Here is a 9,968-nt window from a genome sequence, read left to right on the forward strand (position 1 = left end):
AATTATCTCTTCTCCCTCTATTTTCCAAATCTACCACTTTGTCAGTGAGATATTTTATGTTCTCTTCTAATTTCTTGGTCTTTTGGCTTTAGTTCTTGCTTTAAAGCCTGGTTTTCTTTTACAGTTTGGTCAAACTGGTTTTGTAGATGCATGAATTTCTTTTGCATTATTTCCCACTTTTCCTTCCAGAAGGCTTCCATCTTTTTGATCATTTCAGATTCAAATTCTTCATGGGTTTGTGGAGAATTTCCATTTCCTTTGGAAGGCTTCAGAGCATTTGCTTGGGTTTCCTCTTCTATCTCCTCTGTGTTTTGTATTTTTGCTCTATAAAATGTGTCCAAAGTCGCCCCCTTCTTTTTTTTTTTTAATTTTGGGGCTTTTGTGCTTCTGTGGAGTTTGCCATCTCTATCTGAGTGGGGGGGACTAGCTTTTCTATCTCTGCCTGGTGTTCAGAGGTTTTAGCCCTAGGCAGATTGTCCGTTCTATGCAGTTGTTGTTCTGTCTTCCCGGGAAGCCAGGAATTGCTGGTGGGTCCCTGTTACTGCCCTCCTCTCCTCGGCACCCTCCTGATGCTTCTCTGTTGCCTTCCACGCTCTAAGCCTGGCTTGGCCCTTGTTCCTGTGCCTTAGCTGGCCAGTGCCAGCACTCTGCGGGGGGAGGGGCTGAGGCTTCTTGGAGCTCTGAGGGCTCCTAATGAGATTAGCTTTCCCTGGGTTGAATTTAGTATGCCTTGAGGCAGGGACTTTTATCATGAGACTCCTATGGAAGGATCCAGCCAGGGGGTTACAAGCTCCCCCCTCTCTGTTTCCCTGCTGTCTGGGTGCCCCCTCGACTGGGTCAGGCTGTTTTCAGGATGTGGCCTTCAGAATAGCCGGCTCCTGAGGCCCTTTTGCCAGCCCTGAAGGTTGCTGTTGTTCCAGATGACCCTGTTCTCTGAGGGGGAGGGGCCGTGGCTTCCTGGAGCTCCGAGGGCTCCTCCCAGGGGGTTACGAGCTCCCCCATCCCTCTCTGTTTCCCTGCTATCTGGGTGCCCCCTCGACTGGGTTAGGTTGTTTTCAGGATGTGGCCTTCAGAATAGCAGGCCGTGGGGCTCTGAGGTTGCCTCTGCTGCCTCGGACTTGGACTCGGCGCTCTGGGTTGGGGGGGATGGGTCCTAGGACCTTCCTTCTGCCTACCCCTTAGGTCTGAGTGGTCTCGGGTTCTGGCTTTTGGGGGGGGTGTACCTTTTGATCCAGGTCCAGGTCCAGGAGGAGGACTCCCGGGGTCTATGTTGTTGATCGTTTTGAATTTCGGTGCCCTAGGAGCATTCGGTTTGAGATCGGTAAGGAAGGGTTTCAGGAGATCTGGACTTTAGCTTTCTCTAAGCCGTCATCTTGACCGGAAGTCATTTAAAAACATTCTGAGAAGGGGTTCCATAGACTTCACCATACTGCCAATGGGGCCCATACCACACAAAAAACCCATTTTAAAGTATGCCATTCAAGACATCCCACATCAGAGACATGAACACTTTTGAAGTGCCTGTCATATATTAATACCCCAGAAAAGATATCTGAATAATTTTTCAACAGTACAAATATGCTATGATTTAGTAAACATTTTATAGGAAAAAATGTTATCTGGCTTTACCTTTAACATGTATTCAGTATCTATTGTAAAATGTATACAGTAAATGTATACAATATTGTGTACAATGAAGGCAGTAATCAAATGGAAGATGCAATCAGTTCATCCCGGCCTTTACGAAAATTCCCAATGTAATAAGGGACATAACGTAAAAAACAAATGAAAGTATATCAATAAAATGCACGATATGTTTTTAAAATGTTCCAATGGAATACATGGAAACTCTCAAATATACCATAAGAATGTCATAGAATTAAATTCTTAAGACATGCCCACTGGAGGGATTGTAGAGAAAAAGGCTATCTTTGTAACACTGCAATTCTCAAATGGAAAAGAAAAAAGGCCTTTATTGTATTGAGTGATTAAGCACTATATAGTTTATTGAAATTTGGCTTAGCCTGACATCACTTAGAGGACTCACCTACTCATGCCCAATTCTACTCATGCCAGAGACATGTCTGTGTCAGCTGGCATTCACCTCAGTTTCTAAGGGAGTGACAACTGTAAATTTACTTTAAAAAATGCAATTTGAAAAAAAGTTCTGCAAAGAACTTATTCAACCGTTACAGAGAATTTCAGAGTAGTCAACATGGGGTCTTTAGTAGAGTGTGCCAGTCCCTTGCTTTCAGTGTATGGATTGCATCTCTAATCCACTTAATTACTTTGTTGATTAATAGCACCTATTTGCTCTTTGGCATTTCTAATCTCTACTTACTTTGCTTGGGGCATGGAAGATTTAAAATTTAAGCACTTAACCACATCTCTGATCTAGGAAGCAGTTGAGAGTGATCAACCTTGTTTAGCCTGGCATTAAAAAGACTTGTGAAAAAGAATTATCTTCTTCAAAAGATGTGAACAGCCTTCCAAGTTTGAAATACTATCAAACATGTGAAAAAATGCTCCTAACCAGTAATGAGAAAAAAACAAATTACAACAACTGAGATGTTGTACCCATCAAATTGGGAATAAGGTTTGAAGGCTTGTGGGAATAATGCACAATTGAGTAGAGCTGCACCAACTGTTTGAAGACTTGCCAAACAGAACTATTTGGAATTAAGGTAGACAAAGTTATCTAAACCATTCATAATCCTTTGCCTAGAAACCCCACTGTGTGAAGTATGTATCTCAACAAGGTGACAAGGGAATAGGTTCTTTTATCTCCCAAAATACTCAGCAGCACATAGTTAAAAACTGGAGAAGTACATACAGTTGGATTGGGAGACAGGTAAATGATTTATAGTATGCAAATGTAATGGAAGATGATGAATAAAAATTGAGAAATGTGAAGATGCATTAACATACATGGCAAAGAAAGAGCCAGGGAGAATAGGAATTTAATAGATACTATAAGAATATAAATGAAAACATTAAATGATGGCTAATACAATGACTAATATTAGGTCTAAATAAATTCTATTAAAATTCTGTGGAGAAATAAATGTAGAATGTTGCATGTGCTATCAGTTGTAATTGCTATTGTCAGTGGTGTTTGAGTATTTTTTTGGGAAAAAAAGATGGGAAGGGATATTGGAAAATGTCTAAAAGTACTTCATTAAAATACCTTTTCAAAAATCCATTTTTAAATAGTTAATCTAGTTTTTCCTGGGCTAGCACTCATGTTAATCCATTCTTTACTCCAATGAATCTGAACTCATTGATCTGTGTGTTCGCTCTGAAGATAGATTACAACCTATCTATGCTTGTCCATCTTATACGACTCTTGTCCATTTTCCAAAAGTTTGCCTTGGGGGAGTCCAGACAAAGTGCTGGAGGACTTTCTTGATTTCTTCGGATATCATGGGTTATCAGTGAAGCACTCAGACGACCTTTTTATCCCTCACCTTAGTCACATAACCCAAACTAACTTCTCTTTATTTCTAACTTTTTTTGTCTTTGTGTTCTCAGGACCTAGCACAGTGTTTGGTAGATCACAGACAATGCATAGTCCATTAATGGGGTCTGATTGAAGACCACAGTTTTGATTGTTTTAAATTGTTTTGTTTCAAAGGATTTACAGAAATTAGAGCTAGATGAAGCCTTAGAGATAATTGATTACAACTAATTCATTTTATACATGAGGAAATTGAAACCCTGAGAGTTGAAGCAACTTCTAAAATTTTGAACTCAGATCCTCTGACTTCCAAGTTTAGTGTTCTTAAAAAAAAGTTATTGATACTTAAAAAAAAAATCTGCCTCCCATTTGATTCCTTGTGGAAAAGTTAGGCAAAACAACAGTCATATTCCACTGGTTTTTACATTTATTTATCTATTCCTACTTTAAATGTTGTTCCAATAGTTAGATGTATCAGTGAATAAAGCAGCAGGACTGGAGTCAGGAAGATTTGAGTTCAAACTCAAACTCAAAAATTTCCAGTGTGACCCAGCAAGTCACTTAACCTCTTTATCTCAGTTTCCTCCTTTATAAAATGAGGGTGATAACAGCACATCTCGCACTGTTGTGTGGATTCAATGAAGCAATAATTTAAATCACCTAGCATAGTACCTGGCACATAGTAAGAGCTTTATAAATATTAACAATTATTTCATTATTATTGTGTATTTCCTCCAATAATGCCAATCATAACTTGTCCATGTCTTTGTCTTGTACAATATTCATTTATACACAAATGAACATGGAATAAATATTTCCATTTGATCTTACCAACTAGCATACTGGATGGAATGCTTCACAAATTTGTGTATTATCCTTGCATAGGGGCCATGCTAGTCTCTGTATTGTCCCAGTTTTACAATCTGTACAGCTGAAGTGAGCACTGGAAACCTTTCTTTAGTTCTTTTAAATATTCTATAATGCATACCTTTCTGTCTGATAGCCTTAACTTAGTATATGCTCATTCTTTTTCCAGTTTGGGGGAAAATGTCTTTTATGTCAATTATTTTGTACAAGTCATTATTGTTGGTATGTTGCTGCATACTTAAAACCATTTTGTGTCTCTTCCTGTCCTTTTGAGTTATTCTTAATTTTAAATGAGATTGTGGTGTTCCATTGTCCAAAACTTTGTAGCATCACTGGTGTCATAACTGACATTTTAAAAATAAGTTTTTGTGTCAGGAAGCAAAATGGGATCATTGGAATTAAGTTCAAGGATTTATTAGGTATCATTATGTACCAGAGGCTGTCCTGGGCAGTGAGGATACAAAAACATCCCCCTTGCTTGACATTCATGTAAAAGCAACCCTCAATCCTCCATGCCCTCTAGGAACTTAAATTCTATTGGGAGAAAAGCATATTCAAAATAAACACAATGTAATAGGGGCAAGCAAATTAAAAATGATTTGGAAGAGCCAGTAAATCAGGAAAGACAGATGGATTTGGACTGAACCTTAAAAGGAGCTAGGGATTCTAAGATGTGGAGGCTAGGAGGGAAAGCCCTCTAACTCATATATGCAAAGGCAAGAGATGGAATGTCATGAGGGAAAAAGTAAATAAGCCAGTCTGGAGCACAGTGTGTGTGGATAAGTAATGAATAATCCCTTTTGAAAGTTAGATTGGAACCCAATTATAAAGACTTTTAATTGCAAGAAGAACTTATATTTCATCTTGTAGGCAATTAAGAGCCATTGAAAGTTCAGAGGGACTTGGTCAGACCTATGTTTTATGAATATTAATTTGACAGCCCAATGAAGGTCTTAAGAGACCTGAGGAAGTAGACTTCAACCAGGAAGCTTTTTCAATAGTCAAGGTCTGGGGTGACGTGGGCCTGAATTGGGGGCTTGTGGTATAAGTTAAGTGAAGAAAAGATATGTGTGAGAAATGCTTTCGATGTAAAACTGCCTCCGCTTGGAAAGAAATGACAGGGGGACTAATTGAGAATGAGGAAATGAGGATGACTTTTAGATTACAAACTTAGGTGACTGAAAACATAGTATCCTTTTTATGGAAATTAAAAAGATGGGTGGCTTTAAGGGGAAAGAGTTCTCTTCGACATGGTGAGTTTGAGATGCCTATGGGACAATCCAAATGAGGATGGACAGAAAGCAGTTAGGGATGTAAGACTGGAAAAATAGAAGAAATGAAAGCTGGACATGTACATTTGGACAACCTCGTGTCAGGGAGTGCGAAGGTAGGAAGTAAGGTATACGTAAGAAGAGAGTCAGAAGAAAGCAGTGTCATAGAAATTTGGAATAGAAAAATTATCTAGAAGGGTGCATAGCAGTGTTAAAAACTTCAAAGAAGGTCTGAAGAATAAGGGACGAGAAAAGGTCACTGAGTTTAGCAGTAACTAGCAGAGACCACTAGTAACCTTAGGTAGAGAAATTTCAGTCTAGTAATGGAACAGAAACAAAAACTACTTAAGTAAATGGAAAGTGGAAGTCATAATGAGTATAAACAGCTTTTTCTAGTCAGACCTGAAAACAGAAATGGATGGTGATTGCTTGCGGAATGGCAGGATCAAGTGAAGTTTTTTTTTTTTTAAAGAATGGGAGTGTCAATGTGAAATCTGGAAATCCCAAGTTTGCCCATTTCCTTTGGGAATTTGCCTTTAGGGGAAGTCCCAAACTGGCCTGTTCTTAGACTGAACTAGGGATCACCAAGTGCCCATTAAGTGTCCTGAATAGGAGTGATAGAAATGCTCAAATCCTCATTTACTCTTTTTGTCTTAGAAGTCTCCCCCATTGTATCAGAGATCCTTTCCCAAGAAGATCAACACCTGGCAGGAACCATCCTTTTTATACCCATTGTAGTAGACCACTTCCTGATAACTCAGCTTCTAGCTACAGCCTCTTTCCCAAGCCTTCCTGTAAATTGTCAGTGTATGTTTGCTGTACTTAATTCCCCAAAAGGTATATAAAATCCCTATGTTCTATTGTTCTTTGGAGAATCATCTAGCATGGTGATTCTCTCAGACACTGCAACCAGAGTCCCAGAGTCCTTGGCTATGTGTGGTTTTTAAGTGCTTGACTTTGTGTGGTGGCCGAATATTGAGCACTATCTCTTTGCTGCTTAAAGATTTGGTTTTTATGACTACTTTAGTAGTTTTGTGTTTTTCCAAGTTGACAGCATGGATGTGTGATGGAAAGTGCTATACCAATCAATATTATTTAATATTGTATTAGGAATGCTAACTTTAGCAATAAGAGAAGAAAAAGAAATTGGAGTTCAAGTAGGCAATGAGGAAACTAAACTATAACTCTTTTCAGATGATATGAGAATCATGAGAGAATGAGATATATCCTTAGAGAATTCTAGAGAATCAACTAAAAACTAATTGAAATAATTCATAACTTTAGCAAGGTTGTAGGATGCAAAATAAATCCATATAAATCATTGGCATTTCTATTTTTTACCAACAAAGTCCAGTAGCAAGAGATAGAAAGAGAAATTCCATTTAAAATAACTCTAGACAATATAAAATACTTGGGAATTTTCTTGCAAGACAAACACAAGAATTATATCAACACAATTATAAAACACTTTTCACAAAAATAAAGTAAAAACTAAACAAATGGAAAAAACATTCATTGCTCATGGGTAGGCCAAGCCAAAATGAAAAAAAAAAGACAATTCTACTTAAATTAATTTACTTATTCAATGTCACACCAATCAAACTACCCAAAAACAATTTTATAAAACTAAAAAAAATAACAAAGTGAATCCAGAAGAACAGTAGATTAGGATGATCAAGGTTATTAATGGAAAAAAAAAGGTAAAGGATGGTGGCCTACCAGTACCAGATCTCAAACTGTACTCTAAAGCAGTAATCATCAAAACGGTCTGGTACTGGCTAAGAAATAGAATAGTCGATCAAATGGAATAGATTAGGGGTAAAGGACCTTAGCAATCTATTGATTGATAAACCCAAACATCCCAGCTTTGGGAATAAGAACCACCCCCTTTGTCCTTTCCCCTTTACTTTTAATTCTTTTTCTATCTACCTTTCCCAAAATCCCTTCTTTTTCTCCATAACCATGCTCTCCTACATCTTGATATGAGTTCAATTTTTAAAACCCCCCATCTTATCCTGAGACCCTTCCTTATTCCTTCACCTTATCCCATAACCTGTTGACATATACTCCCCTCTAGGTATCTTTCTCTTCTCTTCCTTTTATTATCCCCTTGCCTTCCTTTCTCTTATCCCATTCTTCCTTCTATTATTCCCTCAGTCTCCCTTATCCCCTGCTCCTCCCCTCCTGATTCTCTATTTGTTAAGAAGATTTTTATCTTTCTAATTGTTTATGTTCTCTCTGTCCCATGTCTGAGGAGTAGGGTTCTAGTGTTAGCAGCCCTCCATCCCCTCCTCCTCTTCTCCAGGGCAGTTCCTCCTCTTTTCCTCTTCATATAAGATTCCATCCTACTCACTACTATTTCAGCTCCTTCCATTACATTCACCTTGACCCTGAGTCTTCTATCCATAGAAACCCTCATCAAAATACCCGACAATTAATGCCATTTCCAAGGGCCACAGATGACATTTTCCCGTAGAAGAATCAACAAGTTGACCTTTTGGGCTTCTTGTGAATAGTCTTTTATCATTTCCTTTGTATGTTTCTTATAGATCAAATTTTCTGTTGAGCCCTGGGTTTTTCCTCAGAAATAGCTGAAATTCCTTTAATTTATTAAATATAAATTTATTTAACTTTTATAGTTATGCTCAACTTTGCTGGCTTTGTTATTCTTGGTTGTAAGTTTAGTTCTTTTGTTCTATGAAATATTGTGTTCCTTGTCCTGGGTTCTGCAGTTGCTAAGTCTTGTGTTCTCCTGACTGTAGCTTCATAGTGTTAAAAAATTTTTTTTTCTTATTGTTTGTAGTATTTTTCTTAACCTGGTTGCTATGGAACTTAGCAATGATGTTCCTGAGCATTTTCAACTAAGAGTCTCTTTTAGGTGATGATTGGTAGATTCTTTCAATTTCTGTTTTACCCTCTGATTCTAGAATTTCTGGACAGTTTTCTTTGATGATTCTTGGAGTATGGTGTCTAAACTCTTTTTTGGACTAATTTTCTGGGAGTCCAGCTATTCTTATATTGCCTCTCCTTGACCTATTTTCCAGGTCATTTTCTGTGATAAGATGTTTCATAGTCTCTTTTATTTATTCTTTTAATTTTGTTTTATTATTTCTTGTCTTAGGAAATTATTGGCTTTCCCTTGTTCAATTTGAGTCCAATTCTAGTTCTTAATAAAATATTTTCTTCTGTGAGTTTTTGGACTTGTTTTTCCATTTGGTGATCTTTCTTTCATACTTTTCTTATACTGGTCTTATTTTTTTCCTAATTTTTCTTCAACCTTTCTCATTTGGTTTTTTGAAGTCTTTTTAAAGCTCTTCCAAAAGTTCTTTTTGAGCTTTTACTTCACTGTCCTCTGCATTTGAGTGGAGGTCTTCTTTGTCCCCACAATAGCTATTAATAGTTGGTTTTTTTTTTCTTTTTTCCTTGCTCATTTATTTTTATTTTTAAAAATTTTAGTGGCCAGGCCAATTGCCTTAATTATTAACTTTTTGCTAGAGTTCCAAGGTTCCTAGTGTGCTGGGGTATATTACCTCAGGTTTCAGGATTTTTTTGGGGGGGGGGTATATGCTTTTTCTTGGTACCTATTTAGTTATTCCAGCTCTTATGGTCCAGGGTCTGATGTACTCCCAGGTCCTCTGCTCAAGCCCCAATCTGTGACTGACTGTAGGGTTTTCCATCCAGAGCCCGAGGTTAGTTCTGCCACTGTAACTTCAAATAGCCAGGCTGCCTTTCCCTGTGGCTGCAACCAGAGACTCCACTCTCCTGGATGTGAACACACCTGAAGGGCCCCAGTTCTTCAGCAACCACACTCACCTGTGTGCTCCTTTCTCAGTCCTCCTCTCCTGCTACTGCTGCCCAGATAGAGCATGAGTTTAGTCTGTGTTCCATGGGCCTCCAAAGTCCCTCCTTTGTGAGACTGAAGTGAGGCTTGAGTTCTTACCCTTAGGGCTTGACACCTATAAACTTTTTAATTCCCTACCCATGAGCCAGTGGGGGTCTCCAGATCTGAGATGGTAGGAGACATAAATGTTTCCAGGATCTTCTGCAGAGGATTTCACCAGTGTCCTCAGAGATGCAAATTTTGGGACTCAACAAACATGGTGAGGTTGTTAGCCCTGCTTCCAGGGGCTACCTTGTGTTTGCTCTGTTCTTGTCTCCAGGGCCTGCTATTTCGGGACTGGGGGTAGGGAAGTAAAAAACCTTCCTCCCCAGGCTCCTGCTATTCAGCTTCATTCGAGATTCTTGTTGTTGTTTTTTTTTGTTGCCACTTGCTTTAGCACTGATTCTGTGGAGTTAATTTTGATTGTCTGTGGGGGTATTGAGAGGGTGAGGACGTTTCATTCCTTACTTTTTCACCTTTCCCCAATGCATCT

The 9,968-nt window shown here is 38.5% G+C and overlaps 1 non-coding gene across 1 annotated transcript; it reads right to left on the reverse strand.

Annotated features, from left to right (window-relative positions):
• Positions 1-4,297: 4,297 nt before the first annotated feature.
• On the reverse strand, positions 4,298-4,399 carry LOC130454157 (U6 spliceosomal RNA). The gene has a single exon (XR_008911833.1). It is a non-coding gene; the product is annotated as a U6 spliceosomal RNA (small nuclear RNA).
• Between the last annotated feature and the right edge of the window lie 5,569 nt (positions 4,400-9,968).

Source organism: Monodelphis domestica, chromosome 4 (genome assembly GCF_027887165.1).
Source record: "Monodelphis domestica isolate mMonDom1 chromosome 4, mMonDom1.pri, whole genome shotgun sequence".
In the NCBI taxonomy this organism is placed as follows: Eukaryota; Metazoa; Chordata; class Mammalia; order Didelphimorphia; family Didelphidae; genus Monodelphis; species Monodelphis domestica.